Source organism: Lemur catta, chromosome 26, assembly GCF_020740605.2.
Source record: "Lemur catta isolate mLemCat1 chromosome 26, mLemCat1.pri, whole genome shotgun sequence".
In the NCBI taxonomy this organism is placed as follows: Eukaryota; Metazoa; Chordata; class Mammalia; order Primates; family Lemuridae; genus Lemur; species Lemur catta.
Genome location: NC_059153.1, coordinates 4310732 through 4326559, shown reverse-complemented (window position 1 = coordinate 4326559; position 15828 = coordinate 4310732). Strand labels below are relative to the sequence as shown.

The 15828-nt window shown below is 42.5% G+C and overlaps 1 protein-coding gene across 1 annotated transcript in view; it reads right to left on the bottom strand.

Annotated features, from left to right (window-relative positions):
- ANK2 (ankyrin 2) overlaps positions 1-4745 on the bottom strand; it is a 396857-nt gene extending 392112 nt beyond the window's left edge. Inside the window, exon 1 of the mRNA XM_045537500.1 lies at positions 4581-4745. The gene's annotated coding sequence lies outside the window, so the exon portion shown is untranslated. The remainder of the gene's footprint in view (positions 1-4580) is intronic.
- Between the last annotated feature and the right edge of the window lie 11083 nt (positions 4746-15828).

Below are 15828 nucleotides of genomic sequence, written 5' to 3'. Positions count from 1 at the left end.
CTCAAAAACCAGTTTCATTGGATGCAAAGGGCACAACCCAAATGGGATAGGATTAAGAGATAAGAAAGCTAACAGTGTCAACAAAAGCCAACATGGGGCCCGGGGCGGTGGCTCATACCTGTAATCCTAGCACTCTGGGAGGCTGAGGCGGGAGGATCGCTCAAGGTCAGGAGTTCAAGACCAGCCTGAGCAAGAGCGAGACCCCGTCTCTACTAAAAATGGAAAGAAATTATATGGACAACTAAAATATATATATAGAAAAAATCAGCCGGGCATGGTGGCGCATGCCTGTAGTCCCAGCTACTCGGGAGGCTGAGGCAGGAGGATCGCTTGAGCCCAGGAGTTTGAGGTTGCTGTGAGTGAGGCTGACACCACGGCACTCTAGCCCGGGCAACAAAGTGAGACTCTATCTCAAAAAAAAAAAAAAAAAAAACCAATACAGGGTCTCAAATGATAGAATTTTCTTTTCAACTCGGGATAGAGGATAGTCTTTTTCTAAATGAAAATACACAGAACTGTTTTTCTACCAAGCCCTCTCAAAGCCTGCGTTATAGCTTCCTTTCCAAGTGTGGTTGTCGTGCAGTGGATTTTCGTGGCTTCTTTTCCATGCTCAAGACAAAGGACAAAAAATACGCTGGAGACCAATATCCCATCCAAGGTCCAAAAGACAATAAATAAACACAGTTTTCCTAAGGAAGCCTTCCATCTAAACAGTTTAGACAGTTGGGTATAAATTAGATTTAAGAGAGTGTTTCAAAAAAAAAAAAATCAGCATTAATCAAAATAGATTGGAGTACAGGAGGCTACATCCATCATTAGAAAAATCCATCTATAACTTCCAAGGACCCCAAAGAGTCGTCTCAGATTTCACATTGAATCTGGCCAAGTCACCAGCATGGTAAACAGTAGCATCTGGCTTTCACGTGGGATGGCGTGTACAATGGGCTGATCCATGACTTTAGTCCACTTTGGACATTTAAATGGATGGGCTAAGAGCCCGGCGTGTTATAATAACCCTGAAAAGCTTTTGGCTCTGGCTGTGAACACATTAGCATTAACTTAAACCTGTTGTTTTGTTTAGAAAAAGAGATACTTGCTGGTGCTTTCTACCTAAATGGAATCGGTTAAAGGCCCCCAAGACCTTAAAGAGTGACATTTACAAAATGGGTACAAGCGCTACTCACTGCATTGAGCCTGTATGAGCCTCTACTGAACTTTTTTCCCGTTCTATTTTTGCATTTCCTCTTAGTTGCATCTACTGAAAATAAATGGTTTCTTCATTTGGTGATTCTGTCTGTCCACATTAGGAACATTAACACCTACTATATCCCCTTCTTGGTTTTCTTCCCCCCACCTCCACAACCTGAAGCTTAAAAATAAGCATCCGTTTGGAGGGTTCCCTGAAGATGTCACCATTTAGAAATGTCACACATACAGCCATTTGTTTCTGAGCTAGAGAGGGCAGGCTGTTTGGAACAGTGTTCCAATTATTCTTGTTGAAACCACTCAAAGCTACCAGAACTAATTTCTCCCAATATATCACTATAGTTTAATGTCGACAGAGAGAAAAGATGGCCTCTCTGGACAGGAGAAATTGCTTATTGCTCATCAAGGATATAATCAGAGGGCCCCTGTATTGTAGTCGAGGTTTCCAAAAAATGTAATTAAACGACACCCAATCTCATTGTGTGTTTGTTGCTTTTACAAACAGCGTCAACATAGATGGATCTCATGTGACATTTATTTGGATCTATGTTGATTTCAAGCAAATATGTGACTCTCCCCCTTACCAAAATTAGACTGGACAATTAACAGATGGGCATTCTAACGACATTAGGGAACAGTGTAACGTTGGATTGCTTTTAAATCTCATTATACTCGTGAGCAGGCATTGCAATGTTCTATAGGTTTGTTCTATCATTCAATCAACAAGTATTTTCTGAAAATCTCTTGTGGGTCTAGCATTAATCTAAAGAGAGAAAAATTCATCTGAAATTTTGTTTTATATTAAACGGCTTTTAAGTGGTTTTAAATAGATCACCTTGAATAAGCCTGCATAAAGAAAGAATATTATATGACTGGGAAAACCACCCAAATAGAATGAAGCTGCTAAATGTTCTCATGGTGATTTACCGTAAGTGAGCAATGGTCCCACCTGTTAGTTAGGCCGCCCCCCATCCCAGTTAGCCAAGGTTGGGCAGCTCCAACAATCTGGTTATTTGCACTCTCATCACATGACAAACAAGGACTACACACACACACGACTCTCCTAAGAACACAGAAATTAAATTTCTTTGTAAAGACCTTCCAATCTATTCCAAGACATTCTTAGAGAGGCAGGGTGAAATTGCAGTGATTTTACTATTCCAGTCATACCGAAGCATTTTTAAATAAAAGGAAAAATAACCTGAAATGGAAAAAAATGCCAAATTTTGTAACAAAATGTTTTCTCCTTAGGCTGCGTCATTACAGACGGAGCACTGGACTGGGAGTCAAGAGACCTGGGTTCTGGTCCCCACTCCTCATCACTCATCAGATGCATAACTCTGGCCAGTGAAATACAGTGCTGAGCTGTCCGTCTGTCCTGAGGTCTGGTTCTAGCACTAAATCACTAACTACAGGTGCCTTCTGTGAAAGGTAGAAATCTGGGGTGTAGACAGACCCTCTGCATTACACACAGCCGCCTTAATGTGACGATTAAAACAAGAAGGACATACAACGACATTAAACAGAGTTTATGTGACATGGGAACATAAATAACTTTCTTCCATTTCTTTTCTTGATACTGTATTCATATTTAAAGAAAAGAAATTCTAAAACCCCCACAAGTGGGCATCTCTCCCCTAAAAAGCTGATGGTGTGTGTCTACAGAGGAAGGAGGGCTCCTTGGTTTTATGATCGAGGAATCGCTGTCCCCAAGCACGGTCACCATTTTACCAGGGTCCCCTTGGGAGAGAGTTTTTGGCAGGTGGCCAAAAAAGGGGGTGTGGTCGAGGCAGAGAGAGAGAGAGAGTGGGCTGGGTCGGAAAGAGGACCCCTGAACCCCCGCACACTGGGCTACGGGAGATGGCTAACAAGAATGCAAAAACACAAGCAGTAAGAGAGATCCTCCCCGGGATAAATCTAGCTTCACTCAACAATATGGAAGAAGGACAGGGCGGGGTGTGGGGTGGGGTCTTCCATTTTTCTGTGGCTTCCTTTTACATGGCGTGCACCTGGGACAGACTCAAAGGCTGAATTGGAACTGTCTCTGCCCTCGTGTTTATGCAGCTCAGTGGAAGAGCGAATAATCCGTGTTCACAACACCATGGATGGGTGGGGCAGGCTCTTTTTAGCTGTTTGGTGTTCCGGGACTTAAAACCATCTATTGCAAAAGGTTTAGACCTTTTGTCATCACCTTTCCCACCCAAAAGTTTCAATGCCTAAATGTTTCTGGAATCAGTCTTTGGCCCCAAAGCCTACAGTCTATGCAGAGACTCCCAGAAAAGACTCAGGGAGGAAAAAAAAAAAAAAAAAAAGAATAAAGATTTTTCTCCATGCTTAAAGATACAGCTTAATTAGTTGCCTGTTGTCTTTCAAAATGACACCATGCACCTTGACTTAAACTCCATCAGGTATTCACAGGAACGTGCCAGGGCAAATAGACAATCTGCTCCTATAAATTCCCCTTTCTGTCTCCTTCCAGCCACACACGTTTTATTTTCAGTCTCTAAAACAAATTTACTGTTGTACTCCCAGAAGGAACAGTAAGATGTTATTGGATTTAGTCCCTCACTCTGCAAAAAGGGCCACACCTAAGACATCAGCAGAGGTGAGAATCATTCCTGATACATGAGAATGGGAATGCCGTGCTTGCTGCCAGCAAAAAATAAACTAAAATAAAAAAAAAATAAATGCGGTGCTCATGAATCTGTATCTCTCAGACTTCTCGAAAGACAATTCACTCGCTGGGAAAAGGGAGGGACAAGAGAACTCCATCATTCTTTACTGCCAGCACCTGTTCTCCCAGCTGATCCTCCCTAATATAAATTTGGACCATGAAAAAAGCAATATATTAACAACACTGCTATTTACAAAAAACTAAGCAAATCTCTTCCCTGCTGGTGCACCCTGCTTTCTCTCTGGCCACCTACTCACTCAGAGCAGAGAAGGGGTGGAGGCCAGAGACAGCCAACATCTTAACACAGGCGGCGATTCTTAAACCAAGAGAGCCACCACCCTCGGTCCCCCTGTCCCTGCTCACCATGCAGAGGACACCAAGTCCCCTCTGAGTCTGGGAATCTGGGAATCTGAAAGCGATTCCCTCTACCCAGATCTAAAAAAAAAAAAAAAATCTGCCCTACAATGACAAAAATAGAAAATGTAGATCAGAAAAAAAAAAACCACATCACAGGGACAACAAACCGAAATCAGGGGTGGGGGACATTTGCACCTCAGTGCTGCTCTGGAACTCCAGGACACCGCCCAGCCCGGATCCCGGGAGGCGTTTTTTACAAAGGGTTTCCAGCACCCCTAGCAACGCCTCCACCTCCTCCCGCTTCCCAAATTCTCCGAATAAAAGACCTCCTTTGCACACTTACTGCGAGCAGCAGCTTCTCTCTGTCTGCAAGGTGCCCGGGGGTCACGCAGCAGCAGGGCCCCGGAGGAGGGCAAGCCCCAGTGTCCCCCCAGCTTCCCAGCAGGCTGAGGTCTGCGAGGCTGCAGCCCAGGAACCGACTTTCCCATTCCAGCCCCGGACTGGAATCCATGTGCTTCCAGCGGGCCAGTCCCAGCTGCCCGCAGAGCACCACATGATCTGCTCTGACATCAGATCAGCCAGACCTGACAGCCCAGCCGCCCGCCTCTTCCCCGCGCCTGGCTTGCATCATTTGGGTGCCTTGGGCTTGCATTTAAGCAGGTGGGACAGAGTAGGGCATTGTTGTTTTCTCGAAAAAAAAAAAATAATAATAATTTTTTTGTGTCTGGTTCCATCTATTTTTAACAGAAGAAGAAGAAAAAAAAAAAAAACAGAACAACAAAAAAAAAAAGGCAAGAAAAGCAAATGGATCAGATTGTAACTGGAGCTCCACGCCTGGTTTGGGGAAGCTGAGGAAATGGACTTACAGACTAGACAGACAGGCAGAGGAGCAGGCAGGAATCAGAACCGCCCATGCATCTTGCTTTTGTTCATTTGGTAGCCATTTATTGATCACCTACTATGTAGCTAGGACAAGAGGGGATTATCAGAATGAGAGAGGGGACTGAATATTTGTCACAGGCTTCTAATTCTATTTCTGTGATAAGACAAGGAATAACAGCCTTATCAGGGGTCCTTATACAACATTCTGTGTCTAATACTGAATCTGAAGGCCGGTAACAAAACCATGTCCTATCTTAATTTAATTATGACAAATGGTAATAAATGCAACCTTTAATGTAAGAATGACCAAAATCATTAGGCCTTTACGAAGCAAAATCATACCCAAGTTAGACCACAGTGACCAGAAACATAATTCTTCTCTAGCAGAGAGGAAAATTCACTTTTTTCCTACTTTAACTGAATTGCTTCCTATGCATTTGATTTGTCAACTATATTTCAGATATTTGTGTGGAAACAATATCACTAACCAGCTTATAAACCCATTAAATATCATGCACTTTGGTACCATTTTCGGCAACTTAAACAAACGGGTGTTCAACACATAGTGAGAATAAATGAATTGATTCTGTGATACTGTGATACAATAAGAAATACATATATTTGATCTTTTTTGTTTGTTTGTTTGTTTGTTTGTTTTTTGAGACAGAGTCTCACTCTGTTGCCCGGGCTAGAGTGAGTGCCGTGGTGTCAGCCTCGCTCACAGCAACCTCAAACTCCTGGGCTCAAGCGATCCTCCTGCCTCAGCCTCCCAAGTAGCTGGGACTACAGGCATGCGCCACCGTGCCCGGCTAATTTTTTCTATATATTTTTTTAGCTGTCCAAATCATTTCTTTCTATTTTTAGTAGAGACAGGGTCTCGCTCTTGCTCAGGCTGGTCTCAAACTCCTGACCTTGAGTGATCCTCCCGCCTCGGCCTCCCAGAGTGCTAAGATTACAGGCGTGACGCACCTGGCCTATATTTGATCTTTACCCTTGGTTTCTGGCACAGAGCTCCTAAAACCCTTGTAATTTCCGGAGTGAAGAGGTGGGATGAGCCTCTTCTGTTCTTCAGAATAAGCCCCTTTTCACCATACCCGAGTTTCTGCTCAGGAGCTGACCCTGGGTTGAGGGTAGAGGCCTGCCCTGGTAGTTTCAGGATGGGAACTGGTTAACTAGAGAAATCAACCTTGTGGTTACAAGGTTGGAACTTTCCGATCCACCCCACCTGCACACAAGGGAGAGGGGCTGAAGACTGCGTTAATCATCAATAGGCAATGATTTCATTAATTGTGCCTAGGTAATGGAATCTCCATAAAAACCCTAAACAATAGGGTTTGGAGAGCTTCCGAGTTGGTGAATGTACCCACGTGCTGCGAGGCTGGTGCATCCCAGCTCCACGGGGACAAAAGGTCCCTGTCCTCGAGACCCTTCCAGAACTCCCCTTATAGGCCTCCTCATCTGGCTGTTCATCTGTGTCCTTTATTCTCTGTGAAAACCAGTAATAGCAAGTTAAGTGTTCCCCTGAGTTCTATGTGCTGTTATAGCCACATCATCAAACCTAAGGAGGGGGTTGTAGGAACCCCCCATTTGTAGCCAAGCTGCACAGAAGTGTGGGTAACCTGGGGACCCAGTCCTTGCCATTGGCACGTGAAGCCTGGGGCAGCCTTGCGGGACTGAGCCCTCAATCTGCAGTGTCTGCTTTAACTCTGGGTAGTTAGTGTCGGAACTGAATTAAATTGTAGGGCACTAAGTTGGTGGTCGGCAGAGAACTGGAGAATTTCTTGGCATGGAATCTCATTAAATTCCACAGTCACAAGCATCCTAGTTATCTTCTCAGGGTAAAATATCACATACGAACACGGTACAAAATAAACAAATGACTTAAATATTTTCTATAAAATGAAAAATGCGTTATTACATTAATGTTTATATAGATTATTATTAGAGCAAATTATTTCCATAACATAGAGGTTATATAAATACTATTAAGTACTGATATTATATTTCTTTTTTTTTTTTTTCTTTTTAGAGACAGAGTCTCACTCTGTTGCCCAGGCTAGAGTGCCGTGGCGTCAGCCTAGCTCACAGCAACCTCAAACTCCTGGGCTCAAGCGATCCTCCTGCCTCAGCCTCCCGAGTAGCTGGGACTACAGGCACGTGCCACCATGCCCGGATAATTTTTTTCTGCTTTTAATTGTTTGGCTAATTTCTTTGTACTTATAGTAGAGACAGGGTCTCGCTATTGCTCAGGGTGGTCTCGAACTCCTGATCTCAAGCAATCCTCCTGCCTCGGCCTCCCAGAGTGCTAGGATTACAGGCATGAGCCACCATGCCCGGCCTAATATTATTGCCTTAATAAACATATAAGAAAATAGTACAATCCACGTTCAACGTAAGGAACAAAGACAAAATAATGAAAACCAAAGGTTTGTGTATTTTGTGATTATTCTGTGGGGGAAAGAGTGAATTAGTAAACTAAGGTACGGAAAATTAAAATGATATGTTTTTCTACTTAAGAAGTATCTTTTTGCTTTGAATTTCTTGGGATTTTGCTGACCTTTATAACTAAAATTAACTTTGGCAATTTAAAAACAGCACTTTTGTCGGGTGCGGTGGCTCACACCTGTAATCCTAGCACTCTGGGAGGCCGAGGCAGGCAGATAACTCGAGGTCAGGAGTTTGAGACCAGCCTGAGCAAGAGCGAGACCCCGGCTCTACTAAAAATAGAATGAAATTATCTGGCCAACTAAAAATATATATAGAAAAAATTAGCCGGGCATGGTGGTGCATGCCTGTAGTCCCAGCTACCCGGGAGGCTGAGGCAGTAGGATCGCTTAAGCCCAGGAGTCTGAGGTTGCTGTGAGCTAGGCTGAAGCCACGGCACTCTAGCCCAGGCAACAAAGCGAGACTCTGTCTCAAAAAAATAAAAAAAAATAAAAAAATAAATAATCCCACTAAAATTTTAAGAGCTCTAGTTTTTGTTTCTTCTTTATATTGATTCATAATTTGCTTTTTCACATTCTCCACTGGTTTTAGTTCTGCTCTCTGGAGTGGCATGAAATTTGTGTACTTCCTCTTCCCCATAATCGAAGAGAGCGATTATGCTCCGGGTTTATTCGGCCATTTCCTATTTGACACGATTTTTCACTCTTCACTGTCCTGATCGCCCACTCCGGACATGCTCCACTTTGTCAGTGTTTGCTCTTGAACGAGGGGACCCAGGAAAGGACGCAACAGTGCCAGTGTGTGTGGTCTCAGCTCACAAAGAAGTGGGACTATTGCGTCCCTCATTCTGGACACTCAGTTGTTATTAATGCCATTTCAGTTTGTGTGCATGTGTCTTGGCAGTCCCTCCACTGTTGGCTACGTCGAGTTCGCAGTCCACCGAAAACACTAGAACTTTCCCACTGGCTTGTTCTTAAAACAGACCTTCATTTCCTTGAATTTAAGCACAATGAATGTTGAATCTATCTGCATATATATAGAGAGAGAGATGTATATATATCTTGGTGAAATTTCATCTTTTCAATATTGGTCCATACTTTCAGCCTAACTATAAATCCTAATTCTATTTTCTAAGGCATTAAAAATTAGTCATCTACAAATTTAATAACTATGTCTATTTTTTTGGCCCCATCCACAAAGTCTGACAAAGAGCAAAGGACCAAGTCCTGTAACCAAACAAGCACGTGCTGCCTTCCGGGGAATCGCCCAAGGTCAGGTTCAAATATTGCATCTTCAGCATTTCCTTATTAACTGGGAGACGTATGAGAAAAAGGACCACCGTTCGTTTGATCTCACTTGCTCTTTGTAAACCCAAACTGACTCTTCGTGTTTATTTCTCCTCAATCTAAGTGCCAGCAAAGTTTTAAAATTCATTCTAAATTTTGCTAAGGAACCATGTCAGGCCTGATTGTACATCGAAATCCAAAGTTTACCCCCTTTCTAAAAACGTGGATGAAATTCACCGTCACCCAGAACCTCTGCCACCCTCTAGCTCTCCTCAGAGAACAGTGCCTGTCAGTTGCATCTGTCCATTTCACGGCCCTGGTGTGTCATTCCTTACAGCCCAGAACACGTGTGATACCCACACGCACTTCTGGGCAGGTGTTTGCACACATTTGTCTCCTCATGCAGATTGTAAGTTTCTTAAGAACAGTACTGGCCAGGCGCGGTGGCTCACGCCTGTCACCCTAGCACTCTGGGAGGCCGAGGCGGGAGGATCGCTCGAGGTCAGGAGTTCAAGACCAGCCTGAGCAAGAGCGAGACCCCATCTCTACTAAAAATAGAAAGAAATCATATGGACAGCTAAAAATATATATAGAAAAAAATTAGCCGGGCATGGTGGCGCACGCCTGTAGTCTCAGCTACTCGGGAGGCTGAGGCAGGAGGATCGCTTGAGCCCAGGAGTTTGAGGTTGCTGTGAGCGGGGCTGACGCCACGGCACTCACTCTAGCCCGGGCGACAGAGCGAGACTCTGTCTCAAAACAAAAACAAAAACAAATAAATCCCACCAGAAACTGAGCCCATTCTGCTCTTTACAGGGAGGAATCGGACTGTGATTCAGCGGCCAATGTGTGTCCTCGTCACTCTGAATTTACACAGGCGGCAGAAGCAATAGCGTCACTGCAGAGCTGGGCTCCTTTGGTGTCCTACATATGTCTGTCATTTCCATAGTAAAATGAACAATCCTCACCTTTGCAGGTTCAGAAGCTCAGTTTTTATGGTTTCACTCAAAAGTGCAAAAACCATTGAGGCTGACTTTCTCAATGGCGGTTTTTCATCTGAACACAGAGCACAAAAAATTATTGGAGTGACTATTGCTCAGTTCTCCCAGTGACGGCAAATAACTAGTGCCATTCCAGATGCAAAGAGAAGTTAATTCATTACATACAATGAATGCCTGACAGCCATTAAGGCTTATTTTGCTCCCAAAATGCCAGATTCCAGACAGCTTGATTGATATGAGGTAAACTCCTATGAGATATATATAAGTACAGATACACACATATATACACTAATTTGTAAAAGAAAATACATACCACCAAAACTAGAAATATGGTATCATTACTAATCATAATGTGGCTTGAAAAATATGGACTTTAGAGCCAAAAGGGTTAGGTATTTTTTAAAGGACACTTTAATTGAGTTGTCACATCCTGCTGACTCAGTCTTCCTCCCTAGAGAGATCTCAGACTGTTAGCTCTTAGAGAGGAGGAACCACATTTGTCTTGACTCCACATTTTATTGAAATTTGAACTCCTAACAATTATTATAACAGAGTGCATAGCTCATACTCCATTTCATTGACTGAATAAATGGAGGGATGAATAAGTTGTGTTATACTACTTCCTGGATTATTTTTGCATTGGTAGTTAATTCTATATGTGGTGTTTGGATTCTTTGTTCATTCTTTCAACAAGAACGTGCTATGTGAGTGCATCCTAAGCTAGGAATTGAGAGTGGTTATGTGTTGTATGTCACAGTTCATGTTCTTTAAGATGAATCATCCTTCGTACTACTAGTACAGCTATGATCAAAAAAGAAAAAGAAAGAGAGAAAATAACAAGGGTTAGGCCGGGCGCGGTGGCTCACGCCTGTCATCCTAGCACTCTGGGAGGCCGAGGCGGGAGGATCGCTTGAGGTCAGGAGTTTGAGACCAGCCTGAGCAAGAGTGAGACCCTGTCTCCACTAAAAATAGAAAGAAATGATCTGGCCAACTAAAAATATATGTAGAAAAAATTAGCCGGGCATGGTGGCACATGCCTGTAGGCCCAGCTACTCGGGAGGCTGAGGCAGGAGGATCGCTTGAACTCAGGAGTCTGAGGTTGCTGTGAGCTAAGCTGACCCCACGGCACTCTAGCCTGGGCAAGAGAGTGAGACTCTGTCTCAAAAAAAGAAAAAAAGAAAAAAAAAATCTATCGCTTCGTACTAATAGTGCAGCTATGGTCAAAAAAGAAAAAGAAAGAAAGAAAATAACAAGTGTTACTTAGGATGTAGAGAAGTTGGAATCCTTGCACACTACTGGTAAGAATATAAAATGGTGCAGCCACTCTGAAAAACAGTATGGAGGTTCCTCAAAAATTAAAAATGGAATTATGATATGATCTAGCAATTCCACTTCTGGGTATATACCCAAAGAATTGAAGCAACCCCAGTGTCGACAAATAGGTAAACAAAATGTGATAAATACATACAATGGAATATTATTCAGCCATAAAAAGGAAGGAAATTCTGACACATGCTACTATGTGGATGATGCTTGAAGAATTTATGCTAAGCAAAATAAGAAAGTCACAAAGGACAAATACTGTGTGATTCCACTTATATGAGGTATCTAGAGTGGTCTAACTCACAGAGACAGAAAGTAGAATGGTGGTTGCTAGGGACTGGAGGAGGGACAGTTATGGTTTAATGGATACAAAGTTTCAGTTTTTGGAAGATGAAAACAGTTCTTCGGCTGGATAGTGGTAGTGGTTATGAGTATACTTAATGCCACTGAACTGCACACCTAAAAATGGTTAAAATGGTAAATTTTTTATGTATATTTTACCAAAATTTTAAAAACATTTATTATAGTTGTCATTCCATTTTTTATAGAGTCTTACTGTCACCCGGGCTAGAGCGCCATGGTGTCAGCCTCGCTCACAGCAACCTCCAACTCCTGGGCTCAAGCGATCCTCCTGCCTCAGCCTCCCGAGTAGCTGGGACTACAGGCATGCGCCACCATGCCCGGCTAATTTTTTCTGTATATATTTTTAGTTGTCCAGATCATTTCTTTCTATTTTTAGTAGAGACGGGGTCTCGCTCTTGCTCAGGCTGGTCTCGAACTCCTGACCTCGAGCGATCCTCCCACCTCAGCCTCCCAGAATGCTGGGATTACAGGTGTGAGCCACCGCACCCAGCCTTATAGTTGTCATTTCTGATCCTGTCCCTGGATCTTGCTATCTATCTAACTTTAGGGTCTGCAGTTACTGTTCCCCCTTCATAGAGAAAAGTATTTACCCACTTGACCTGAGCACTGAGCCCCTGTGAGCAACTGGGGCCACTCTTGGGGTGCCTCACCCTGGAATGTGGGGCCAGTTATCATCACGGCAGGTCTCTGAGCAATATGTGCAAACACGAGGCTTCTAGGAACCAGATTTAATGGGATTTGCACTCTTTGCAATTAAGCCAGGGTAAGGAATGGGGCACAGTGGAGAGTGGAGATTTTGGTCTCTCTTCTACCTTTATTGGAAAGTAACGTCCACCCATAAGACGGATTCTGTGGTGGCACAACGCTCCCTGTCCCCCTTCTCTAACCGTGCAGTTTGGTTTCCAAAGGAAACCAGGGAAGTAGAGTTGGATTTGCAGAGGGAATTAAGAATTATGCAGCGTATATCAGATACCGACACTGGTGCTTGACCTCCATCATCTCATTTGATTCTCATAACAAACATGTCGTCATCTTTGGACTGGGATCCAAACCTACGTATTCCCTGACTGCATGGACCAGGCTCATCCTATTGTTCTCTAACATCTCACAGTTACCCAGAGAGTCAGCATCTGTCACCAGCTCCTCTTTGGGAAGAGCTGTTACCCTCAAATCAAAAATCTATAGCGAAACTCTCATGTTGGCAGCAAATGAGATTCCTGGCAGCGACTTCGCTCTTGGATGCAAGCACTTAAGAGCGATGCCCTGATAAAGTAGCCAGGGGCAGGGAGTGGGGAAAGAAAGTGCTTCTCAGGTCTCCATTCTGCACCTCGCTTGGCTCAAACAGGAAAACACAGCCACCAACTCCTACAGATGAGATAAATTAAACCTGATGCCTGACAATCACCATGCATAAATTTAGGCTTGGCTATTGCACTTGCATACAAGCCCACCAGACCTCGTTGACAATTAGATTTCAATTACTTTTCCAGGAGTGCTTGTAATGGGATTACTCAGAATACCTCATTGGCTAGGAATAGACAAAGCAATAAACAAATAACTACAGACTTTGATTCGATTAGTCATTGAACCAATTAAATATCTTCCGACAAATGACCTGGTTCTTCCTCCAAGCAAGGAGACTCATCCACCAGAATACTGCAGGAAATACATCAAATTCTCACAAATAAAATCTTCATGCACAGCAGCTGATTTGCAACGGAGACATGCGAGTTAGAAATCCGTGCAAATAAACTATCAACTGCAGGAAAACTTTCCAAAGGATTTTCATGATATTTTATAGCTTATCTTAAAATGAAATTGACCGTTATCATGGAAGCACTTGAGAGTTCTGTGTTTTTGCATTGTTATGTCTTCCAGCGCGTTGGATGGAAGAGAAAACCAACAGTTGGTTGCTCTACAAACCTCACAAATGCAATGTGACAGTGGGGGCTGGGGAGCTGCTTGTTATTCAGTGGAGGAAATTATTTTATTTCTGGCTGAGCATTAGTTTTCTCATCTATGAAAGACAGAGTAGGCCGGGCGCGGTGGCTCACGCCTGTAATCCTGGCACTCTGGGAGGCCGAGGCGGGAGGATCGCTCGAGGTCAGGAGTTCGAGACCAGCCTGAGCGAGAGTGAGATTCCATCTCTCCAAAAAAATAGAAAGAAATTGGCCGGACAACTAAAAATATATATAGAAAAAATTAGCCGGGCATGGTGGCGCATGCCTGTAGTCCCAGCTACTCGGGAGGCTGAGGCAGGAGGATCACTTGAGCCCAGGAGTTTGAGGTTGCTGTGAGCGAGGCTGACACCACGGCACTCTAGCCAGGGTGACAGAGTGAGACTCTGTCTCAAAAAAAGAAAAAAAAAAAAGTTAAAATAGTAGCTATCTAATTTTTAATAAGTAATGGTGTTACGAGGTAAAATTCTTAACAAAGGGTTTGCAGGGTAAATAACAATGATAAAATCTACTTGTCTTGTAACCATTTTTCCAAATCGTTATTTGATAACTAACATGCCTTTATTATAATTAAATTCTTTGAAAAAAATAAGTATGATTCAAGCCTTTCGTATCAGTATTTTTGTCTTACCTAAAATTTAATTTTTACTCATTTATGACTTGTTTTAATTGCTTGGACAAAATTATTTAAAACAAGTGGCATCACAAGATACTAGAAATTAAATTTGAAGGTTTTCTTGCATTTTTAACACCTCTAAGTTTTGAACACTATAAACTGAAGTTCTCCTTAAAGTAAACCACATTTTTATGGTTTTACTTTAAATTTTTGGATCGGAAGAAATTTCAAGTTCGTATTATCCAAAAAAGAAAAAACAAATCTAGTTTTGAGGTAACACATGGTGTTACAGCAGAGTGCGGTTTAAAAGTAATGCATTCATTTCCAAAATATTCTCTAACAAGCATGCATCAGCTTCATAACAGAACAACAATCAAATAAATAGCATCATGCAAATAAAATTCACATTTTCCTTCATATCAAGACAAAACTTGACTATTTCTCTCCTTCCCTTTGGGTCTACATTTTTCCATGTTTCTAAAATAGTAGTAAATCAACTAAGCAGGGAAGGTGGAAAATTAAAGAATGTGCAGCATCTCTGTTTCTTACATATCTTAGACCAAATTAGCTTCTTACATACCTTGAATCAGACAAAATATTTTTCTGCTATAGTTAACATGAGGTATTTATTTTTGTAAGACCCACAGTAAATACCAAACACCGAAGACGATAGCCTTTCTCTCCCAGTAACTATTTTATTGTTATCAACAATGCTGATCAATGTGGACTATCGATCCTTTTTAATGCTAAAAGGATTCAAATCGTATGGCAACAGTACCTGTACAGTAAGGATGTTTTCAAATCCTGTAAATGTTCAGTTATTGGGTCCAATTCTGATTTCCTGCCTGATGCAAAATTGACATCACTGCCTACTGCAAAAGGGACTGTATGCTAAGATGCATTGAAGAACAAAATAAAATGTGGTTTCTGTTCTATAAAAGTACTGGCGCAATGGACATCAGTCCAATCAGACCTTCTTCCCTCCAGAATTTATACTGGAGGATGCAGAAAGGGTTAAACGAGAGAGAAAGAAAGACAGCAACCACCCAGAAAAGACACCAGAAGACAAAAAGTCTAGGTCCTGGGCATCTACAATAAACCCCTTTATCTTAAGATTATCTGCCTGAATCTCTTCCTTGCAACCAAAAAGGCCTAATGCAACGTCTCTTAGGAACAAGCAATACACAAGTCTGCCCTGAACGGAGGGTTTATCGAAGGAAGTGGCAGGAGAGTAAGCAGCAAAAAAGAATAAACATTCCCACCGACCATCCAGATGTGCAAACCCTTTCATCGCTTGCATCCGCGGTCCACAGAACCTTCCAGATGGATTTTTCTCTGGAGCAAGCAGCTCTTTCACCAAAACTACATTAAAGTGATTTGCTATAATACATTATGATTTTAAAGACTCCCTCTCTTCCCATACTTCTGGTTATTTTCCTCTTGTTTTATTTTATTGGCCACAGTATCATACCGAGCAAACATTTTGCAGCTCAACCACAAAGTAGCGTCTGCTTTGTCCACGTAGGCTTTCAGTTGCTCTCAAGGGAAAATATATTTTTCTATAAGGCCAGATGAAATGTAATCTGTCATGAGAATGAGTGAGAACCATTTGGAATATTTTCAGGGAGGATCAAATAAGATCCAATCAAGTATATTCTAGAAGCAAAATAAGATGATTAATTCCACATTTTTATCCATTGATTTAAAAGTTTATAAGTTG